The sequence below is a fragment of the Cavia porcellus genome, unplaced genomic scaffold (assembly GCF_034190915.1).
Source record: "Cavia porcellus strain 051 isolate PalLab524CR breed Dunkin Hartley unplaced genomic scaffold, mCavPor4.1 scaffold_20, whole genome shotgun sequence".
NCBI lineage: Eukaryota > Metazoa > Chordata > Mammalia > Rodentia > Caviidae > Cavia > Cavia porcellus.
This window is the reverse complement of record NW_026947503.1, coordinates 13,378,566-13,404,128: the sequence shown is the minus strand read 5'-3', so window position 1 is coordinate 13,404,128 and position 25,563 is coordinate 13,378,566.

Here is a 25,563-nt window from a genome sequence, read left to right as displayed (position 1 = left end):
GTTTTCCAGCACCATTTGCTGAAGAGCTTTTCTTTCTTCCATCAAAATAATTTGGTCCTTTTGTCAAAAATAACATGGTTGAATGTGCCTGGAACTATTTCTTGTATTTAGTTTCATCAGTCTATGAGGTGGTGTTTTGCCAATAGCATGCTGACTGTGTCAATGTAGTTTTGTAGCATAGTTTGAAGTCCAAGATTAAGATGCCCATTACCTTGCTCTGTTGCACAGAATTGCTTTTGCTATTCTAGGCCTCTTCTGGTTCCATGTCAATTTTAAGATTGCTTTCTCCAATTTTGCAAGGAATGTTATTGGTGTTTTAATTGAGATTATACTGGTCCAGTATAACAGTGTTACAAGAATTGGCATTTGGACTAATTTGGTTCTGCTTATACACAGGGGATATCTGTTATCTACTATAGTCTTTAATCTCCTTTCTCAGAGTAATATAGTTCATTGTACATGTCTTTCTCTTCCTAGGTTAGGTTAATCCCTAAATATTTCACTTTTTAATACAATATGCAAGTATTAATGCCTATTTTAAAGGAATTATACATTTTTGATAAAAAATGTCTTCTACTTACCAAGAGAAACATGGCTCTTGCTAATTATACAGCTATAAAAGCAATTTAGAAAAATAATTTATTTTACACATTAAGATAAACATCATGACTACATTATATAATGATAATTATACTTTTACAAATAACAAAACTACCAAATAGCTGTTTAAGTGACTAAAATTATTAAACAAAATGTTGAACAGATATCTAAGCAAATATGAACTTCCCAAGACTCAGTTTTTCTAAATATTTTATACTAACAAGACAAGAGAGAGCAGAAAAAATATGTCAACAAATTTAAAACTTTTATTTAAAATTTTGATGCAAATTTTATTAAGAACAAATCAACATTTGAACCTTAATCTTTTATGTTAAGATATTAACATTATCCTTGTTATACATATCTCTGTCCAGTTAGTTGGGAGGAAAGTATAAGCCATATTTCCTCCATAAATAAATACTTATCCTTCGGTGGGATAAAGGGAGGTAGTCCAGTTAACTATGGAACTACAATTAGTAAACGCAATTATCCCCATGTCAATGTCAGAGGTATCATTATGAAAACTTCCTTAGAGACAGAGAGAGTCCTTGAAGCCTAGTGGTTATACTCTCAAGGGGGAACCAGCACTACAATTTAAGTAATCTTGTTCCTCCAGTGGGGTCAGAGAAACATTGATGGGGATCACAAGGGGCATGGGGAAGCCCTGTGCCATGCATAACCAGCAATTTTCAGCCAAAGTTGGGTTGGAAGCCCTTATGAGTGGCTTCTAGACTATCCTAAGTTTGAGCATGCAGATCAACTCCCCATGATTTAGGCAACATCAAGGGGTGGTAATGTATCTGGGAAACATTATTTTTATTAGCTGCTTGACTCGTTCCTCAACCATGAGTTTTCTGATCTTATCTTGCAGGCTGCAACCATCAGACACATGTATTGGGGCCACCCTGCTCCAGCACACTGATTCACCAATCGTGCCATGACGTGAGGCTTGGGCATACTTTGAATTTTCTATTACTGTCAGATTGTGTACCAATCACCTCCAGCACTTCCAGCCTGTGTCCTCATAAGCTCAGCAGTGAAGTTTTGCTATCCATGCCTATACATTCTTGTACAGAGTCATAGCAGGAGGAATACATTTCTGATTAATAAGAACAATTCTGAGAGCATGCCCCTGCCTGGCTGCCTTGGTTAGGTATCACATGAGGCTTTAACTTACACATCCACATTTGAGCCAAACACCTTGTAACTGAGGGTATAGCAACAAGGAATTCTAACTTGTCCCAACAATCTGTCCAAAAAGTATATTCATATAATTTATCATTTATGTGGGAAGGATCATGATCCTATTTTCCTAATATATGTATAATTCCCCCCCAGCCAGTGTCTTCACCTTTAGTGAATATATAGCCCTCTCCACAATCACAGGGGCTCTGATACAAAGATCTTAACAATTGTTCTTTGCTTACAGGGGGACCAAAGCCACGGTGCAAGGTTGGCATCAATGTTATTAAAATCCCTAGCAGTGGGATTGAAGGAGCAAAAGCAAGCAAGTTAAAGCAGTTCATGACTGGTATAATCTAACTATGTTTAGTCAATTTTAACTTCAAGGGGTTACCAGTCTGTTGTATAGTCCACTGAGCATGTCCCTCATTGTCTGCTGTTTCTAGTGGCTTTACGTGAGTATGGTGAATCCAGTTTTTCCTGCTCTCTTGCTGGCAGTGGGGGTACTGAGCACTATGACAAAGGGTCCTTCCTAGTGGGGTTTGAGGGAGTCTAGATGGTGACATCATGCTAGGACAGAAGTTCCTGGCTTGATGGGTGCTATGAGTGGGGTCTCCGAAGGAGGGTCCGGGTGTTTTTATCTAAAAATCTGGTGGATCGAGGCCAACACAGGCTGGAGTGTCTGCAGGGACTTAATGAGATCTTGGTTAGTTATTTCAATTAATTTGTCCTCTAACAGACTCAGGACCATAGCCTTCTGAACATAGCCTCAAAAGGGGGAAATTCCAGAAACATATGGAGTACATCTAGTTCTTAACAGCGCAAAAGGAAGAAGGCTCGCCCAATTATCACCAGTTTGTAAAGACAGCTTAGTTAAAGTATCCTTGGCAATTCGGTTCATATGTTCTACTTGTCTTGAACTTTGTGGCTGATAGGCACAGTGAAGTTTCCAATCAATTTTTAATGCCTGGGCTAACTTTTGGGTGACTTGGGCTATGAAAGCCAGGCCATTATTGGACCCCATTGATAATGGAAGGTCAAATTGAGGTATTATCTCATTCAGTAGCTTTCTGGCTACCACTAAGGCTGACTCGGACTTAGTAGGGGAAACCTCTACCCAGCCAGTGAAGGTGTCTACTAACACCAAGAGATAGAGGTGTCCTTTTAAACCATGTTTTACCATGTTTGTAAAGTCTACTTCCCAGTGTTCTCCAGGGGCAGTTCCTCAGTGTCTGGTGGTCTCCAATGGAGAGCTTTTGGTTGGGTTGACTAACAAGCACTGCAGGCATCTGGAGCTCAAAGAGGTGGTCAGTTTGGAGAGTTGGAATGAAAAACCAAGTTCTGAACAATTCAGCAAGGTTAGTTCCCCCTAAGTGGGTGGTTTGGTGAGCCTGGTGTAGCAGCTCATGTCCTAATGCTTCGTGTAACAGCATTCATTTTTCTGGTAATTGGTACCAACCTCCTGGGGTGAGGGACTTAGCTCCAAGTTGAGATGCTAACTGCAGGTCCTTACTCATGTAGATCGGTTCTGATAAAGTAGGAGGAACCAACATCAGAGCAGTTACCTCCTTGGTTGGCCCCTCTGATATAGTGGCTATTTTTCAAGCAGCCTGATCTGCCAAATTGTTTCCTAGGGTGAAGGTTGATGGGGTCATCTCCTGTCTGATGAGTCTTGCAATGAATAACAGCAACAGCTTAGGCAGCCAGACTGCTGCCAGCAAGTCTAGGATCTGTGGAGCATTTTTTTGTCTTAGTCCTGGCTGAGGTTAAGAGACCTCTTTCTTGATAGATGGCTCCAGGTACATGTAGAGTAGCAAAAGCATATCTCCAGTCAGCATAGATATTTACCCTCTTTCCCATAGCTATCTTTAGCACCCCAGTCAAAGCAATGAGCTCTGCCCTTTGAGCAAAGGTGCCAGGCTCTAACCGCTTAACCCAGAGTATCTCCTTTTTGGTGGTCACTACTGCCCCGGCCACTCCTTTGCTCTTCTAGATGAAGCTGCTTCCATCAGTGAAATAGTTGTTGGTATTTCCCAAAGGCTGGTTGGTGAGATCAGCCCATAGGTTCTGCTGCAGTTCCAGGATGTCAGCACACTTGTGGAGAGGCTCACTCTAAACCTCCGGGTTGCTGTCAAGCATAAGGGTGGCTGGATTTAAGGCTGAAGAGGTCTTGAATACCACTGACTCTGGGTCTAGAAGCAGGGCCTAATAGTGTGGAATTCTGGCATTTGAGAGCCACTTTTCGTGAGGGGTTTTGATAAGAGTCTCTAAAGTGTGGGAGGTCACCACAGAAATCTTCTATCTAACAAGTGAGTTTTTTTAGCCTCTTTAAGTAACATTGCCACAGCAGCTAGTATTCTCAGGCAGGGGGGCCATCCTCCTGTCACCGGATCAAGTCTTTTGGAGACGTAGGCTATAGGCCTCTTCCAAGGGCCAATGTCCTGGGTTAGGACTCCTTTGGTAATGCACCTGAGTTTATCTATGAACAAGGTGAATGGCTTGATAACATCAGGGAGTCCCAGGGCTGGGGCCTCTCCCAAGGCACGCTTGAGCTGCTGGAAGGCCCAATCACATTCATCAGTCCAGTTCAGTGAATTTTGAGTTTCTCCCTTAAGGGAGTCATATAGGGGGTGAGCTGTTTCAGTAATGTTTAGAATCCATAGCCTACAGTATCCAACTGCCCCCAGAAACTCCCATACTTTTTTTTTTCTCTCTCTCTCTCTCATTAGAGCAATTCTAACACCTTGGTTATCTTCTTATTGGTAGTTTCTTGTAAATTCCCTCTGTTCTCAAAGACCTTTTGTGTTATCTCTATTAACTGGCTGAGGGGCATTTTCTCAAATCTCTCAAACCTTTGAAATTTTTGTCTAACATGTGGGGCTGACTGAGTTGCAAAGAGAACAACTGGCGATACTGGGGAAACTTCCTTACCTCTGGTTGTCCAATCAGGGTGGGACAAAAGGAAAACATGGTTGTGGCATTCCGGATCAGAGATCAGGCTTCATCTGGATGGCACACCACTTTTTGTCCCAGGGTGCCACATGGCAGGTCATCGTTTTACTGAAATTATATACTAAGCAAAAAAAGGCTTTTTCATGAGTAACAAAATTAATTGTGCCACATAATCTCCTAGATGTCTACAGCATATGCAAGAACTTTTATCTCTATAATCACTCACATTAGGCATAATAGTTATTTCTTTTAAATTTAGATTGGCTTTTTCCAGTACAAGATGAATTGTTTTCTTTACAATCAAAATCTCAACTGTGTTTTTACAATCTATAACATTTCTGGAAATTGCCCTCCTGCACACTCAGTTGGCTCCCAGGCAGGCGGGCATGGCTGGGCTGCCTTTCATGGTGGCTGCAAACAGTAACTTGAACCAACAAAAAGAAAGACAACTTCTTCCTGCCATTACATCATATCCTGGCTCTAACCCTATGTGGGTGGAGCACTGACACTATCAATCCAAGCACTAGGCAATAAACCAATCACAAATACACAATGTAAACTCATGAGGCCTGGGGGACACAGACATAAACCATGACTTTCCACCCCTGGCCCCCAGGACTCATGTACATCCTTTATACAAAAGATATTTAGTCCATCTAAACTCCAAGAGTTGTCAAAGTCCTAACAGCTTCAGGATTGCTGAAAAGTCCAAGTCACAAGTCTCCTCCAAGATCTATGGTAAACTCATAACTGTAACCCCCTGTAAAAATGAAACAAGGTTAAACATTACTGAAATGAAAAGGTACAAGATAAACATTACAATTCCAAAAGTTACAAACAGGGGAATATAAAGCATTGGAAACAAAGCAAGTCCAACATCCAGCAGGACAAACATTAAGTCCTAGAGTTTCACACTCAGCATCTAAAGCAATCTGGTTGCAAACTTCATAAGGTTTGGGTGATTCCACCCTCAGGGCACCTCTGGCGATTTCAACTCCCACAGCTTTTCTCTTAAATCTTCTCTGCTCACTTTTTGCCACTTCCCTTGAATCATCCACATTCCTGGCTTTTCCAAACTTCTGGGGTCTCCACTGCACCTTTAGCTTCACCCTTACATCTTCACAAATTGCCCTCTCAGGGGCACACTGCTTGGCCTGCCAGGCCCTTTGCAATCGAGGTGGAAGCTGTTTGACCCTCAGAATTTGTGCATTTTCCTTGCACTTAAAATCAGCACCTGTGGATGCCACCAAGGTTTGCTGCTAGCTGAAGCAGTATCCAGGCTTTTCTCTCTCTTGACTGTAGGGGTCAGTTGCCTGGGTCACAGGGCTCTGTTTTCCTGATGGTGATGAAAAGCTTCTCTGTGTTGCCGCCATTCTGGAACCTCACTTGGCCTCTGTTGCCCTTCTGGAGCATAGAACTCTGTAGCTTATTTTCTCTGTGCAAATTACCTTACCTTTGCTGTGAGGCTGCAAAGGGTGGAGACCCACTTCTTGGGATGCCCTGGGACCATTTTCTTATCTCTCTGTTTCTCTTCAGGAATCAAAATCTCAACTCTGTCTTTACAATCCAAGCCTTCCTGGAATTTTCCTTCTGGCTAAACTCACAGCATTGTGAATTATCCTGCTAGGCTCTTTGCTCTTGATTTGAAACATACAGCTGGCTAAAAGCCCCCAACCATAGCCATGCCACGGCCTCAAGGTTCGCTTGCTTTTTAATTTCTTTTTCAAGATTAATCAACCCATTGCCCTTTGTCTCAGGCAAAGTCTCTGGGCAGGAGCAAAATGCAGACAAACTTTCTGCCAAGCCATAACATACATCATGGGGAGTCCAACAACCAGTGCAGTCCTTCTTCCCTGCAGAAACCTCCCAAGCCTGGTCTTTACCATGAGGCTTTCTATCACCAGCCTTCTGGTCTCCTGAGCTCTGACCAGAATCTCCTCTACAGAATAGCCTAAGCTGTTCTAGCTCTATTCATCCAGTCTACACATCCAAACCTTTCCAAACTCTGCCCACAAGCCACTTCCAAAGCCTCTTGAAAAACATCACCAGGTACAGTCACAGCAAACGACCCCACTCCTTGGTACCAAATTCTGTCTTGGTTACTTTATGCTCATCACTGAGACAAAATACCTGATGCCCAAGTTGGGAAAGGAAAAGTTTATTTCCTACAGTTTTCGGAGGTTTCAGTCCACACTCAATGGGCTCCCAGGCAGGCAGGCATGGCTGGGCTGCCTTTCATGGTGGCTGCAAACAGCAAACTTGAACCAGCAAAAAGACATACCTTCTTCCTGCCATTACATCACATCCTGGCTCCACCCTATGTGAGTGGAGGACTGACACCATCAATCCAAGCACTAGGCAATGAACCAATCACAAATACACAATGAAAACTCATGAGGCCTGGGGAACACAGATATAAACCATGACAATTCATCCCCAAAGAAACCCAACTGACTCTGTCCTCAGGAGGTCCTTGTTCCCTTAATTGAAGTTGTCCCCTTCAAATGGAGCAGTTTCCCACCCAGGGCAGAGTCACAAATGGATGAAATTGGTCCTAAAAAACCAATTGATGCTGTCCTCAAGAAGTCCCCCCTCCCCAAATTGAGGGCATCCCCTCCCAAAGTATGAATTGACAGCAGTCCAAATAAACTCTCCAGAGTACTTACTTTTAGGTGTTCAGAATTGAGTCAGGGGTCTTGCTTCCATCCTGGATGAATGCCCAAATGTGGTAGCTTGAACCCCAGAATAAAATCCAAGAAGCAAGAAATTAAAATTTAGGGAGCAAAGGCTTTATTTTAGGCCAAGCTTGGCAACACAGCCTCCGGGAGCCAATATGGAATACTGCGCACCTTACAGCTAAAGCGTTGGGTTTTTAAAGCTGAAAACAATAGGAATGTTGCAAAGTTTGACACAGTTTGATAGCACCTGGGCTTCTTGGTATTTCCTGTAACTTCCTTGTAGTTAAACATTTCTTAAGGAACAACACATTTTATTACAGATAGGCAGAAAAGGGGGGGATTACAAGAAACTGAAACTTAAGGCTTTTACGGGAAATGGAGACTTAACCTAAAAAGAATGGGGAAGAGAGGGGGTTGTATGGCACATACAGAACAAGATGGAGGCAAATTGGTTAGAGCTAGGCTACAATACTCTAACTCAACAGTCTTTAAGATTTTATCGATCTCAGAATTTAAAATTGCACTCATTTAATGCTCTTTAAACTTTTCTTATAAAAAGTTTCTAAAGCTAAAATCTTTGTAAATTTGAAATTATTCTGAATATCAAGCAATTAAAATATAATTCTGACTGGCTAACACAATGAACTTTAACAATTTTAAGGTACCTTTTCTGTAACTGTTGAATGGTTCCCCAAGTCACATAAACAATAAGGTTTTTGGCTTCATACTTTCTTAGTTGGTGAGTGATCTTTCTTTTAAATTAATCTGTTACCACCTCAATGATTAAAGACACAAATGCATACATAGATATTACATGTGAAGTATTATATTACATGTAAAACACAAGACTTACATAAACTCTATATGTAAAACACAAGCAAACCAAATACTCATGTGTATCATTTACTGACTTTTAAAAAGTTGCACTATGGGCATGATTTTCCATTTCACAGTGCTGACCAATATTTAATCCTGAATTTGCATATATAAAGGTGGAATTTCATGCAGCTCAAATGAGATTGTTTGCCAACTTCATCTACATTTAAATTTCCTGAAGGTAGTTGTCTTGAAGCTCTTGCCCTAGGTTTTAAGATATACTAATGGGCCCAGCTAAGGAGGAGTTACATATCTTATCAGGCTCCATCACCCAAGGCAAATATGAAATAAATAAACCATTTTAGGAACAATATTCTCTATTCTTTCACTCCCTCAAAAATAAATAAGAAAAAGCCAAATCAAAATACCCCCCAAAAGTAAATTGTCTCTAATGGAATTTTTAAGTTTTTCAAATTAAGGATTGAGATGGCAGGATACAAAACTCAGCTCAAATTTCAACAAAAAATTTCTGACAAGTAGTTTGAAACACAGTTGATTTGGGATGCACCAAAGATTACTAGTTAAAATGAGAGGAAGTTGGAATTTAAAAACCCAATATAGTTCATAGTTCATGACATAGTTCAGTGGCATAAATGCCTGCCTGGCAAGAACAATGTCATGAATTCAATTCCTGATGCCACTCCCTCCAAAAAGAAAAGAAAAACAAACAAACAAGCAAAAGAAAACCGAACAATAAATTCACCAATATTTTCTGAATAATTATATGTTTAGTGGGTACAGAAAGCTTTTGCTTTTATTTGTTACTTACTCAGAAAAAGAGAAGAAATAAAGCTGTGGATATTATTCTGGCCAAAGTTACCTTCAAGTATCTTTTTAAGAACAGTTTATAAAATCAGACTGAGCTTTCAGTTAAATAGATCATGCAGTATCAAATAAAATTATTTTTTTCTAAGCTATAGGTAACAAAATCTTTCTTGATAATGAAAAGTAGGACAAGCATTTTTATTGCTGAGCAATTTATAATGGAACTCATTAAACAAACCACCAGTGCTTCTACCCTCTTAAAATCCTTTAACCCAAACTTTTTTCTTTTGAAGATTTGTTCAAAAACAGTGAACTGTAAAGTGACTCATAAAGAATCATCAGAAGAGAGTGAATCCCCAAATGGCTTACATAGTTCTAGAAGGTACTGCAATGCTATTATGCAAGATAGAGTAAAGATGGTTACCAAAAGAGAAAGATAAAAGAAACAAACGCAAGAGAAAGCATATCAAAGGACATCAAGATAAATGAATACTGGATATCAACAGAGCAATTGCTTAGAAATATTGTATCCCTTTGAGTCTCTTCTAGCACCACTCAATGCCTCAAACTGACTTGATGTAGGTTCAAATGGGACAAATACTACCTCATCCTCGACTCACTGGCTACTCATAGTACCCCAAAATGACTTGCAATGTGTCAGAAATGGTCCCAAATTGTGAAGGTTCTTTATTACCTAAAATGTGGTGCTGAAAGACCTAGGACATGGTCTAAACTGGTAGAAAAATGCTTCTCTGGAGTGCACGTTTTGGTGGAAAACCAGGGAGAATTTGTCAGTTCCAGAAATAATCTTTTTTTACCCTTTTACCAAAATTATTTATGGCCACTGATGACGTGAAGCAGGAATGAAGGAAGACTTCTGAGTGCAAAATTGTCTCCATCAGGTACTCAAGAGTTCCTGGAGTTCTGCCCACAGCAATCAGTCCATTTTCCCAAGTTTCTGATGGAGGGAATGCCTCTGAGTTGAGGGGACACATTCCCTAGTTTGTCCAGCAAAACCATTACTTGCCATTTAAGTTCATATAGTTAGGTTTATTTGCTCACCAGTGACCAAATAAAAGGAGGCTGTAAATATTGGCTATTCAAAGTCAGATGCCCAAGAAGATAAAGGGTGCCATTTGCCTCAGGTCACCACATCATCATGTTCAGATGGATAATAAAATGGTATACCAAAGAGAAGGAAGCAGATGAGAGTAATAATGTGAAACTGCAAACACACTTTGCACCTTTTGTTCGTTGTCCCCTTTCTTATGGAAAGAGACTTGGGATCCAGGTCTTCTGATATTAATGTCTGCATATTTTTTCACTTTATCTGGGCTGAGGAAAGGAGGGAGTGTTTGTTGTGTGTTCAGGAATAAGCTTTATAAATGTATTTAAATCTAAATAAAAAATGTAACTTTTAAAGTTCCATTTTTCAGTACTGGTTAAATGATCACATCTTATTGAGATAATTGCAGGTACAAAGTTGCTGGAGAGCTTATTTTATTTATTGATTGATTAATTTTTAAATATTTTTATTTTAAAGAGATTAAGATAAAAGAGGACAAAACAAAACAGATCAGAACAGTTTAAGCAATACAGTATTTCACCACAAGACAACCCAATATGACAGTAGATATCATAAAGTCTCTTTGCTTGAAATAATTGGGCATACCTTCATACACAATAATATCAAACATAAAAAATAGAATGAAAGTATTACAGAGCATTCAGAATCAAGTAACAGAAAATGAACAATGGTTACTATATTATCCCATTGTCAATAAAATTTTGTTTATACTACCACACATGATAAAATCCAATAAGACACTACATGACAGAACCAATGAAAGCAGAAGAACAAAAGCATGGTAAGTCTTTAAAACAAGATAATATTAAATCAGCACTGGCTATTATAATGTCTTGTTTTCTTCAAAGTAGTCATTCATACCATCACAGATAATAAAACAACCCAGTATAAAACTATTCCAACAAATGAATGGAAACATTATAAGGCTTCAAAACAATTTAATAGGAAACATGATTACCATAGACATTTATGTACGCTTACCATTTCTTATACTAGGGAGACTATACGGTATTTATACATGTGAATTTGATTTACTTCACTTAAGAGTATGGTCTCAAGTTGTATCCATTTTCTATAAATATCTCAATGTGATCATTCTTTATAGATGATTAGAACTCCATTGTATAAAAACACCACAACTTTTTTATCCATCCCTCAGTTGTTGGCAAGTTAGGTTATTTCCAAGACCTGGCTAACTGTGGTATGATGTTTTCAGTTCTTCTGGGAACACGGGAAAGCAGAATAGCTTGATCAAATGGGGCTTCCAATCCCAGCATTTTGAGAAATCTCCAGACTTACCTCCACAGTGGCTGCAACAGTCTACACTCCCATCAATAGTGCAGGAGAGTTCCTTTCTTCCCACAGCCTGTCCAGCATTTGTTGTTGGTAGTTTTCTTGATCCTGGCCATTCTTTCTGGAGGGAGATGGAATCTCAGTATGGTTTTAATTTGCATTTCTCTAATGAGTAATGATGATGAATGTTTTTTCATTCATATATTTGCCATTTGTATTTCTCCATCTGAGAAGTATGTATTCATCTCAAATGCTCATTTGTGAATTGGATCTTTGAATTTCAAGTGTTTGATTTTTATAAATTCTTTATATGTTTGGACAGAAGTCTTTTGTTTGAGGGACAGTTCACTAAGGTTTTTCCCAATTTGTGGGTTTTCTTTTCACTATGATGGAGATTTCTTTTGATATGTAGAAACTTTTTAATAAGAAGTGATCCCAGGTATTGATTCTGGGAAGTATTTCTCATGCATTTGATTTCTGTTCATGAATCTCTACCTACCCCTATGTCTTCAAGATTTTTACCCAATTTGTCTTCCAACAGATTTAGTGTTTCTGTTTTAATATGCAAAGTTTTGATCCATTTAGATTTTAGTTTAGTACATGGTGATAGGCATGGGTCTAGTTTTAGTTTTTGGCATATGGAGAGCCAGTTTTTCTAGCACCATTTATTAAAGAGACTGTCATTCTTCCAGTGAAGCTGTTTGGCCCCTTTATCAAGGACAAGGTGGTTGAGTGTGTTTGTAGTTGTGGTTATACCTTCTAATCTATTCCATTGATCTTCAGATCTGTTTTTTTTTTTCCAGTCCCATGTTGATTTTATTACAGATGCTTTGTAGTATAACTTCAAGTCTGGGATTGTGATGTCTCTTGTCTTGCCTTTGATGCTTTGAATTGTCTTTGCTATTCTAGGTCTCTTCTGGTTCCAGATAAATTTTAGGAGTGATTTCTCTAGGTCTATGAGGTTTGTTGATGGTATTTCCATTGGGATTACATTGAATCTGTATAACAGTTTTGGAAGAATGGCCATTTTCACAATATTTATTCTTCCTATTCATGAACAAGGGATATCTTTCATTATCTGAGATCCTCTTCGATTTCTTTTTCAGGATATTATGATTTTCCCTGTATAGATCTTTTATGTTTTTGTGTAATTAATTCCTAAGTATTCCATTTTTTTTGGATGCTAGTGTGAAGGGTGTGGCTTCTCTTATTTCTCTTTCAGTAATTTTGTTATTAGTGTATAGGAATGCTATTGATTTTGAGCATTGATTTTGTATCCAGCTACATTGCTAAATTTATTTATTATACCTAGTATTCTATGTAGAGTATCATGTTCTTGTAATCCACAAACAAGCCCCCCAGCTCGAGTTTAAAAAGTGAGACCAAAACATATTTTAAAGCAGCACTGACTTATTTTACCTTGGGCCCAGCGACACCATGTAGTTGGAGATTGCAAAAGCTGTGTGTCTCCCATATAAAGCCTCGAAAGAGGAAATATCTGCAACATAGTGGGTACATTGCACACGCAAAAGAGGAAAAAGGAAAGACACTCACTCAGTTCTCACCAGTTTTTAAGGCCATTAGTAATTATTGTCTTTAAAATCTGACTTATCTTTTTTACTTGTCCTGAACTTTGAGGCCTGTAAGCACAATGGAGTTTCCAATTGATCTGCAAAGCATAGGGTTAGTTTTTGAGTTATCTGGGCTATAAAAGCCAGGCCATTGTGGGACCCCATGGATAAAAGGGAGGTCAAATTGGGGAAAATGTTATCAGGGCTGACTTAGACTTAGCAACACTTTAACCTATCTAATAAAAATATCTATCATTATTAATAAGTATGTATTTTCTTGAAGTCTAGGCTTAATGTTCTCTAGGTATAGTCTCATGTAGCGAGTGGTTTCTCTTTGTTGCAGTTGTTTTGGGTTCACCAATTGGCAATGAGAGCATCTGAGGCTCACAGACTGGACTAGCTTTGATATTAGCCCCCAGGGATTGCTTGGAAGCTGAGCTACCAGATGCAAGTCTTTTCAAGTGCAAATAGGCTCTGACAAAGTAGGTGGGATTAGCAGTAATGTCAAGATTATTTCAATCCCCACTGATTTTGTGGCTGCCTTTTGGGCAGTGGTGTCTGCCAAATTATTTTTGTATAACAAGGTCATCTCCTGCCCAATGGGCTATATAGCAGAGAATAGCCACTCTCTTTGGCATCTAGATGGCAGCCAACAAGTTTAAAATTTGGGGGGCATTTTTAATCTTTTGGCCTCCAGAAGTCAATAATCCCCATTCCTGGTAAATAGCCCCATGAATGTGGGCAGTAGCAAATGCATACTTTGATGACTTGAGGACTCAGTGAGGGCAATGAGTTTAGCCCATTGGGCCAATGTTTTGGGCTCCAGTTGGTTCCCACAGAATCTGAGAGTGTGTGGTAATGGCAGCTCCCACAACCCATTTACCTTGATAGATGTAACTGCCTCCATCAGAGAAATGCAAAGGAACTGCAGATAGTGGCTTATCCGTTAGATCAGGTCGAAGTCCTGTTGGGTTATCAAGGACCTCAGTACAATTGTGGTAAGGCAATGAGGGGTTGTCACTAGGCAGCAAAGTAGCAGAGTTTGAAGACGCTATCCCCTTGAAATTGATGGTAGTCAGATCTAGAAGTAACACCTTATAATGCATGACTTGGGTGTTGGGCAGCCATTGGTCCAGCGAGCCTTGATGAGAGTCTCCAGTGAATAGGAGGAAACAATTAAGAGTTTTTGTCTAAAAGTCAATTTTTAAGCCTCCTTTACCAGGAGGGCCACCGAAGACATCACCCGCAGACAGGGTGGCCATCTGGCTGCCACATAATCAAGTGTCTTGGAAAGATAAGCAAACAGGCCTCTGCCAGATACCAAACTCTGGATCAGTCTTATGGCTCCTATAAATTTTTACACTTTGCCTTTTAGTCACAGGGACCGGACTCTGTTGGATGGCTTACATTTGCTGGGAGGAGTCTTATCATTTTTTATGGAGAGTCCAACAACTAATGTAGTCTTTTTGCCCAGCACAAACCTCTTAAGCCTGGTCTTTAGGGTCATCTTGGTTGTCAAATCTCTTTTAAGCAACCTTTAATAACTGACTGAAGGGCATTTCCTCAAACCTCTCAAACTTTGCAATTTTTGTCTAATGTCTGGGGCTAACTGAGTAGGTGCTACTGGTGTATAAATGTGATATGCCTTTTGTAATCTTCTTAGAAAACCCAGAGGGAGACTTATTAGCAAATTGTTTTATCTCTGCTATCTTGGGCAAATTGGTGGGTTTTCTGGGGTGCCCTAATGGCTATTGAGAACAACTGGTGATACTGGGGAACCTCCTTACCTCTGGTTGTTAAATCAGGGTGGGACAAAAGGAAAACATGGTTCTGGCATTCTGGATCAGAGAGCAGACTTCATCTGGATGGCACAAAGCTTTTTGTCCCAGAATACCACGTGGCAGACCATTGTTTTACTGAAATTACATATTTAACAAAAAGGGGCTTTTTTATAGGTAACAAAATTAATTATGCTGCATAATATCCCAGATATACACAGCACATGCAAGAATTTGTATTTTATTTCTATAATCACCAATCACATTAGAACAATAGTTATTTCTTTTAAATTTAGATCGGCTTTTCCCAGTGCAAGACAAATTGGATTTTTTACTACATTTTTACTTTAAGAAAAAACCACCATTTTTTAACTTATTATCAGTCAATTACTTTTTCTCTTGCTTTTTAGACAACATTAAAACCTTTAATGAAATCCTTGAAATGACCTTTTTAGTAGTCTAAAACATATTTAATCATTTTATGTCTTTTTACCACATTAAAATACTACATTTTAAAAAAATTGTAACCTTTTTAACTGGCTCAATTACAGTATAACCTGGTTTTTACTTGGTAAAGTTAATATGATTTTTAAAAACCATAAATATACAAATATATGTGCATATATATTTACATTTTAACCAGAAGAAAAATACTGGCTGCAAGTAATCAATTGAGGACTAAAACATTAAACAAGGCAACACAAAAGAAAAGACCAACATTAAAGACACAAACAAAGGTTGTTTTGTGTAGTTTGATGAGCTAAAGGAAATAATTTTTATTGTGAACCTTGAGTCCAATGAGCCACATGGATCCTGCAAGTGAAATGGGTGATGAGCCCCTAAGTTAGTAACAAATTCAACAAATTCAAATGGGAAAAAAAAAAAAAGTTAATTACAGATTCAAACAAGCAGACAATTCTAAAGTACAAAAACACTCAACATAAATACACATGGGCAAAAGACCCCAAAGTGACAGACAGGTCAAAGCCCCAAATGGGCCGAAATCATACACATGGGCCAAAACCACACACATGGGCCGAAGTCCCAAATGGGCAGAAACCACACACATGGGCCAAAACTCCAAATAAGCCAAAACCAAACACATGGGCTGAAATCCCAAATGGGCTGAAGACCCATACATGGGCTGGAGCCCCAAATGGGTGGAAGCTACACACATGGGCCAAAGCCCCAAATGGGCCGAAGTCACACACATGGGCTGAGACCCCAAACAGGCTGAAACCACGCACATGGGCCAAAACCCCAAATGGGTGGAAGCCACACACTCTACAAATGTCCCAGATTCCAGTGCAGAAGGAACCCTAGCTCATCTGCAGTCATTGCGTGCATCCAATTACAAAGGGGCAAAAACCTCCAGACGGGCCAAAGCTCAAACAAAGTTATGAATGGGTCCTAAAAGCCCTAAAATACAAAAGGGGAGGGGGGGAAGGCCCCCAGAAGTTGTCTCATTTTATCTGCAGTTAAAAATGTGCACACTCAAAAAACCCAAATATTTACAGATGTTTAGCCAATCAATTGGTAAAAAAATAATTTGAGGGGGTGCCCCATTAATCCCAAGTGAGCCCCCAAATCTTGTAATCCACAAATGAGGCCCCAAGCTCGAGTTCAAAAAATGAGGCAAAAACATATTTTAAAAAGCAGCACTGATTTATTTTACCTTGGGCCCAGTGACACAGTGTGGTTGGAGATTACAAAAGCTGTGTGTCCTTCCTCCACACTTGCCGCCCCTCCAGTACCTATCACAGCTCACAAAGTAAAGGTCATGGGCATGAATCAGGAAATGAGAAAATCCTTGATCCACTAAGGAATGAGGAAGACCTTTGTTTCCCTTAGGAGAGGACAGAGAAGTCTTGCAGGAATTCACAATTCTTTACAGAGGAGAGCATTGATTAAGTCGTATCAATTAGGTCACCTAGAGGGACAAGGGAGAAGGGAGAAGGGAGAAGGGAGAAGGAAAAGGGGGAAGGGAAACATATACAGTACAGCCACATTACAGGTATTTTGGTATAATACAAATATAACAAAGGTCTTTTTTCTAGTGTACAACACATGTCATCTGCAAGTAATGATAATTGTACTTCCTCTTTTCTTATCTTTACCTCTTTTATTTCTCTTTCTATCTAATAGCTCTGGCTAGTATTTCCAGTACTGTGTTGAATAGGAGTGGTGATAAGGGACATCCTTGTCTTGTGCCTGATTTTAAGTTAAAGACATTCCATTTTGGACCATTTAATATGATGCTGGCTATTGGTTTGTTGTAGATGGCCCTTATCATATTGAGATAAATAATATCTATTCCAATTTTCTGTAAGGTTCCTATTATGAATGAATGTTGTACCTTATCAAAAGCTTTTTCTGCATCTGTAGAAATGATCATGTGGTTCTTTTTTGGTTTTTTTTGTTGTTTTTTTTTTTTTTTTGTCTTTTTCATTTTTATCGGTACCGGGGATCGAACTCACGACCGCCTGCTAGCAAGGCAGGTACTTATGCCGCTGAGCGAAATCCCCAGCCCGATCATGTGGTTCTTAATTTTTTCTTTATTGATATGATGGCTTACAGTTATTGATTTATATATGATGAACCATCCCTGCATGTCTGGAATGAATCCCACTTGGTCATGATCTTTAATCTTCTTGATGATTTGCTGCATCTTTTTTGCCAATACTTTATTGAGAATTTTTGCATCTGTGTTCATTAGGGAGATTGGTCTGTAATTCTCTTTTTTACTTGCATCTTTCTCAGATTTTGGTACTGGAGTAATATTTGCTTCCAGGAATGACTTAGGAAAAATAGCTTCCCTTTCAGTTTCACTGAAGAGTTTGAGAGTGTTGGCATTAACTCTTCTTTGTATTTCTTTTAGAATTCTGCAGTGAATCCACCTGGGCCTGGGCACTTCTTTGTAGGTAAGAACTTAATTACATTTTCAATTTCATTAATAGAAATTGGGTTATTCAGTAGTTTTACATCTTCTTGACCCAACTTTGGTACTTCACATGTTTCTAGAATCTGTCCATTTCTTCTGGGTTATTCAATTTATGAGAGTAGAGGGTTTTGAAATAGGTGTTGATGATCTTCTGTATTTTCACAGAGTCTGTAGTGATTCACCTTTTTCATCCCTTATTGCATGAATTTTAGCTTTTTTTTTCCTTTTTAAAAGGATGTTGGCTAGTGGCTTATCAATTTTATTTATTCTTTCAAAGAACCAACTGGTTTTTTTGTTTGTTTGTTTGATTGTTTGTTGTTTTTTTTTTTTTTTTTTTAATCCCTACCAGGGATTGAACTCCTGACTGCCTGCTTGCAAGGCAGGTGCTTATGCTGCTGAGCTAAATCCCCAGCCCCAAGAATCAACTCTTTATTTCATTGATTCTTTAGATTGTTTTCTTAGTCTTTATTGCCTTAATTTCTGCTCTGATTTTCACAATGTCCTCCCTTCTTTTGGCTTTGGACTTGATTTACTCTCAATTAATTTATTTACTTTTGAGACAAGGATTTGCTCTTCAGTGAAAACCAGACTTGAACTCACTATTTAACCAAGGCTGGTCTCAATCTTGTAGCAGTCCTCTTGCCTCAGTCTCCTAAGCTGTTTATTTTTACATAGCTGTGAATTGAGCACAATGAAGGCCTACACACTAACCTACTCTCTCAGTCTTTTAAATGTTTTAAAATATATTTTAAAGCAGAACGTCATTAATTTGCCTCTGTAGGACTTGAACTTAAAATCTGTGGGCAGATGTTGGCCAAAGGAGTGATTGAATCTGAGTGTGATATGGAATGAAATTTGGAACAACAGTTCCCCTTATCACAGAATGTATAAAGTTTAGAATAGATTTTGCAGGGCAACTGTCAATAGAATTAAAATAAGATACTAAGTCAACATGTGTCACCTAACAAGCAACCCTCTCCTCTGATAAAAATTCCTATACCATGTGTTACAAACACTTTTCTTGTCTTTGTTCTCATGTCTGTAAGTTACAAACAACCACAGAGGTCTCAACTCACTGTTGTTTTGCTGAGACTTTGGAGTCAGCCCCTCCGGGCCCTTTTGGAAACTGAAGTAAGTCTCGGGTCTGAGTAATCTTTTTGTTCTCTGTACCAGCTATGGTCACACACTGTGACAAATGGCACACACCATGGGGCACAAACCCATATGTGAGATGAAGAAATAGTGGGGCAGCTATTTGTACTGTGAAGTACAAAACTGCAAGGCAAACCTTGCAGCTGCAAAGCAGTGTAAAAGACCAGTCTGATCAGTAATAAAGATGCCCAGCTCTTCATTTCCCTTGGAAGAAGATTCAGACAGCCAGAGAATATACTGGGAAGCCACTGGCCATATCAAAATTAGATTTTTCTACCCAGATCACTTCTAACTGTCACATTAATTGCTAAGTGAGAGAGGCAGTGTTTCTTTACACACCTTTTCTCTTATTGTTTTTTTTTTTACTTTTGATTTTTCATTTGTGTTGCTATCATGGGTCAAGTTTACTCTAAAGAAGAAAAATGCTTTCAGCAGCATGTGCATTATCTTTTAAAAGTATCCAGAGTAAAATTTCAGGGGTCTGGTTTGTTAGATTGTTAATTGTCAGTCACCAGTACTGTCCCTACTCACACTGGGCGGTAGCTTAGATGCAGAGGACTAAAAAAGGCTGGCTGCAAGCAGAAACAATGTCTCAGTTCAGTAAATTATGTTCATCTTGTTATCAGTCACCTCTGCAGGTTCATTATTCCCATCATATAAACAGAAGAGGCCTCAAAAGCAAAAAAAGTTTTCGTTCACCTATCTACTTTGCCCCCTTCAAGAGCTTCAAGTATGCATCCAATTTTCTTTCTACTAGATGTTCCTCTCAATGGAAGAAATTTAAATATTGCAGGAAGATTAAAACTTGCCAATTTTTAGGAATAGAATCATGTAAAGCTCAAGCTGTTCTGTGGCCATGAATGCCCAGCAATGTTATAATCATGGCAAGAAGGATCACTTTAAATAAAAAATAATAAGATGCTAATATAAAACCAAAGCAAACATTTTAAAAATGTAGACACAGATATCACTAGATTAATCAGTGCCACTCAAAATTTGATATAGATGGAAATCCCATTTGAGGAAAATGGAAAAAGGGGACAACACTCTATACCCTGATACTAATGGGAAGTTGATCATGGAATGTTCATGTTCCAACAAGGTAGTCAAATCAAAGTAGGCATAACTGCTTTATGGATGTGTTTCACAACTAAAAAAAGTTGCCATCAATAGCACAGAAATTGATTCAGACTAAATGGGCCAAATTAAAATTATAACAGCCTTGCAATGTGTTCTCACCAAGGAGACATTAATATTTTTTAGAGTATTAAGGAGTACATTGGTAATTACAACAGCTGTAGCTGCTTTTTATGCACTGAACAATTCCCTCTTGAAAGAGTATAAAATTATAGACCAGCTTGCCCTGCCTCTGGAGTCTAATTTTGATTTAAACAAGTAAATTCATTTATTTATGATCAGGGACCCACCTAAGAAGTTTTATGCCTGTATAAAAGTAGGTCCCATATTTGATGATACTACAGTCTATTTCTATCTGGAATTATAATTTCTCTTTTAACTACTAAAGCAGCCCATCTTCATGAAATCCTGGGTTTGCTGGACTCTTGTTACAACTTTCTTTAAGCCATTTACTTTTCCCTATTAATAAATCCTCCTGGCACAGTCTCTTCTTTCGCCTACTACTAAAATTGGTAAACTCAGATGAATTGTGCATTATACTCATGACGCTGTTGTAATCTATATTTTCCAATCATATATTTTAATTCTTATTAATCAAGAACTTAAGACAGCTGAACATAATTGCTTTCACTGTCATTACAGAACTTTTAAAGCACTTAATATTTCTTTGCTCCTCTGCCACCTCATTAATTGCTTGTATTATAAATAATTATTTTCTCATTAGATACTGCACACACTAAGATACTCAGACAATTAGCCAAAGCATGGCTCCTCATCAATCATGGGTGAGAAATTCTACTCTTAAACAAATTATCTCAGCAGTTGAACAATAGGCAACAAAAACATAAAGGAAGAAGAGGGGAACTTGGGAAAAAAAGAATCAGGATATATTATATTCAGGTATAAATTCCCTAGGATGAATATAATCTTTAACCATATCAAAAGTGTATCAATAAAATTAATTACGTATATTTTCTGGACATTCTAATGGTAGTTATTACTGTGGCTACTGCCTTGCCTGCTGCAACAGTGGCTGCAGTGTGTGTTAGCTTAATCAACTCAGACTCCTCAAACTATGAGGGCCTCTTCCCCAAATGTTACTTTGGAATCGCTTACTCTTGAGACAGCTGTCAGCTGGCTTAGCAGACACCAAGTCCTGAAAACAGGTAGTCAGCTGAGTTGTGTCACTGGGAATCATTGGATTATTTCTACTTCTATTCCTTTTTGTCATTCTGAATGTTGAGAAGAGGTCCAATATTTTCTTCATGGTGCCTTTCATACAAATTTGGACATAGGTATTACTAATCTCCAGGCCTGACTTCATGCCAACATCATAAACTTCAAATGAAGACTGAGAACATGCCTTTGGATTCTACTGGCTCAGTCTTAGACTCTGGTTCTCTAGTCTCAACTTTTGCATTTGGATTCCTACAGTTATTGGAATAATCTTTTTTTTTGCTCTTTTTGCAGGCCAAAGAACACTGCATACTGTTCCAATGGAACCTTTGTGCAGACACAATGATGACCTTCTTGCATCAAGCCCAATACCTCTGTATCATTTACTCTCCCTGCTTGCCTTATATAGATTATAAAACAACAAAAGCAGGAATCGTGGTGATACACTGGCCAAAGGAGTGATTGGATTTGAATATAGTAAGGAAGAGAACATGGAACACCAGTTACTGTTCTCTCAGAATGCCTGGCTAGAGTTTAGAGCAGATTCTATAGGACATCAGTCAGAAGAATTAAAAGCAGTTTGTTCTCAGAGATACTTGCTTTGGCCATTACATCCTCTCTGCCCCCAATAAGATTAGTAAGTCAACATGTATCAAAAAACAAACCATACTTTTCTAGCCTTTTCTCCTGACAAAAGCTCCTATGTCACATGTTATAAAAGCTTTTCTTCTATGTCTTTGTTTTCATGTCCTTGAGTTGCAAATAAATAATTGCGGATGTCTCGGCTCATTGTTGATTTTTTGAGACTTTGAAATCAGTTCTACTGGGTCCTTTTGGTTTCTAAACTAAATGTCACTTCTGCCTGAGCCATCTTTTTCAGCCTGTATGCAGCCCCAGTCACACACTGTGACAGAAATACACCTTTCTCAGTCTCTCTAGTTGCTAGGATTGCAGGTGTGTATTATGTCAGCTAACCTGGCAAGTTGAATTTAGTCCAAGATGCATATTTTGTTGTTGCTTTCCTTATGTTGTCCTTAGCATCCCAAACAATTACATAGAAAGAAGAAAGATGAAAAATTCTTCAATGGTGAAAATTAAAGTACAATAGAGATTGAAGAGTTGGAGTAAGACTAACTGTGTCCCAGTGAGTTTGAAGGACTGAGTCAGTGTTAGAGAGAATGAGCTAAAAATACAGGAGAGAAGGTGAAACTATAAAACACAGATACAGTGCATTTATGATTAAATTCAGGAAGTTATCTGGAGGCACATGGAATGTCTGATACATTGTGTCAACTTGAGAAATCAAAACTTAACTAAATAGCTCAAGAGTTTTACATCTTGGCGTGTAGAAGACATACCCTAGGGTGGCTGTTTGTGCTCCATGATGTTGTAATGGCTGATTTATTATGTCAAATTGAGAAATTTAGAACTTTAACTAAGTGGCTCATCAGGGGGCCAAGGTCTTCACTTTTTAAAAATTTGAACCAGTGTAAGAGAAGGGCAGGGAAATTATGTGAATGCTACAATCCCCTCAGGACAGGCAGACTGTAATATAAGACAGGAAAAGAGCCTTGTTGCCCTTTTTTTATTCTTGTTGCTTTTGCTGTCTTTTGCCACCATGAATGGTTGCCCATCTGCCATGCTGCTCTGCTTTGAAGCTAGTCAATTACAAATTGAAACATCTACAAATTATGAGCTAAATAAATATTTCCTTCCTTAATATTGGGCATCAGTTATTTTGTCTCACCAAAGAGAGAAAATCAACTAAATCAGAATAATATTTGATCTAGTATCAAGGTGGACGAAAAGATTATTAGAAGAAAGATACTACAGAAACAAGACCATAGGCTTCATAAATAAACACCTATATGTATGTTTTAATAGAGAACTAAGTAGCAAGTTATGTAGGAGAATGAGCAAAAAGTGTGATCCAGGATACAAACCTTTAAGAAATAAGGGTGCTTTGAGTTGAAAATTTATGAGCAGAAGCAACTAATAAAATACAACTGCATGAGAATCAATACTCAGTGATTTAATAAAATATTTGGGGTTAAGAGAACAGAGAATGACCTGCAATGAAAAAAAGAAAAGGGGAATAAGAAAATACTTATCAGAGTCAAAGATGAGGAGAAAGAGAAAAGAGTGAAGGGAAAGAGAGAAAAAGACAGAGAGAAAGAGAGAGAGAGAGAGAGAGAGAGAGAGAGAGAGAGAGAGAGAGCTGAGACAGAGAATGAAATAAACTACAAAACACATATTTCCATTGTGAATAAAATGCTCACATAATTTTTAAAATCTTAGCACAAATCAGTAAGCTTTTTGTTTTTCACAGTTTAAGTTCTTTGGAAATTTCCAGATTTCTCTTTTATGTTTCCTTTACCATGTGGCTGAGCTTAATCTTCCTGGAGTTTGTCTTCTGATAAAGCATTTAGACTCTGTGTAAAAGAAACCTTCAAAGGGCCACATATGCCATGATAGACTTGTATGTGAAATGTTTTTCTTTAACTTGATAATTACAATAAAATTTTTAAAAATGAAATTTGCATTTTTCTCTTCATTTAAAATTCTTATACTTAAAAATCATTCCAGTGAAACTCTCCATTTACATGTGAGTTTTCTGATTTGGATTTGAAATAAAAATTATTAAACTGCATTAATTTGATAGCAAATTATCTTAAACACCTGTTAGTATTTCTAGAACATATGATAGTATTTAACTAAATATACCTTTTTAGTCTTATTGTACAAACTGATGCTAAACTCATTATGTACCCCACACACTGCAATCATCCTTCCTCTGTCTCCTGACTGACTGGATAACAAGTTTGCACCACTCTACCTAGATTCATCACAATTTTTACATTAAAATAAATTTAATTATTTTAATTATTGTAACTACCAATAGCTGAGAGATACATAATCTTTCAAAGTGATCCATGATCTTAAAATCTTACTTTGTCATTGAAATTATTACCATCTATGGTGGCCAAGGAACCATGAGAATTCTTACCATCAACCAGAAAACTTGTTTTATGATGAAGTTTTTACTTGGGTTATCAACAAAACAGAGTGACTAGGATTTGTTGTCAAGATTCTTGTAATACTTTGTGTTTATCTGGACAGCTGATTCTTAAGAGTTGAACTTGCAAAATTCAACTATTTTTGTCACTTCAAGCCAAGAATATTTTGATGCCATCTTGAAATAAATTTCTAGTCGTATTTCTTCATCTCTTCTATGTCTTTTAAAAATACTATAACAAGACTTATTTATTGAAGGAAAACTTTGCTCATACTACCAATTTGAAATACAGTTTTAATTATTATTTCAGTGATAACTGTACATTGCATTCAAGAACATTTTATTATTGATTTAATTAATTTATGAAATAACATGGCACAAATAATTATTTCATTAGAGTAGTTATAGATCACTAACCACACCTCTTCTATCCTTTTCTTGCATCACAATTCCTGCATGTGATATTCATTTTGGGTAATACGTGAGGGATATATGACTAAGCAGTTTTAAATATACCACTTGACAACTGTGACTGTTAATCATGATTATCAGTTTGAGTGGATTAACAAAGACCTAGCAGAATATTATAGACTCTGGGTACATTTGCGTGTGATTTGTAGGTAAGGCTTTGAGCGCTATATCTGGATCCTATCCTTTATTCCTTTGATGGATATTTTTTACAATCTGTGTTCCTTCCCAGCTGCTATAAAGTGAACAGCTTTATTCCCACATCCCTTCCCCCTATGATACTTCTGCTTTAAAGTCAGTCAACTACAAACCATAATCTTTATAACCATGAGTCAATACATTTTTTTCTTTTAGACTGTAAATATCTGTTATTTTGTACCAGTGGCGAGAAAGCTGACTAATACAGAAAATCAGCATTAGAACTGGAATTGTTGTGTAACTATATCTGCTTGCATAGATTAGAAGTCTTTGGAATTGGCTTACTGGAATGTATGAAAAGCTTTGGTGATACAAGGTGAAGAAACTCTAGAATTTTGTAATGAGTCTAATGAGTAATTCTGGTCAGAGATAAGGAGGTCAAAATACTAATAAGCATGCAGACAGTAAAGGCCAGACTCAGGAAGTTTCAACTGGGAATAAAGACAGTATTAGTAATTCAACTACAAAGCCATGTATATTGACATTGTAGTAAAATCTCTATCTCTATCTCTATCTCTATCTCTATCTCTATCTCTATCTCTATCTATATCTTAATATGTACAGAGACCTTGCTAGATACTAAGTTTAAGCCTAGTAGACTAAGTATCCTAGTCAGTTTTCTCATGGCAAGGACAAAATACCTAATCCTGAAAAATTAAAGGAAAAGAAGTTTGGTTTTGCACACTATTTGTA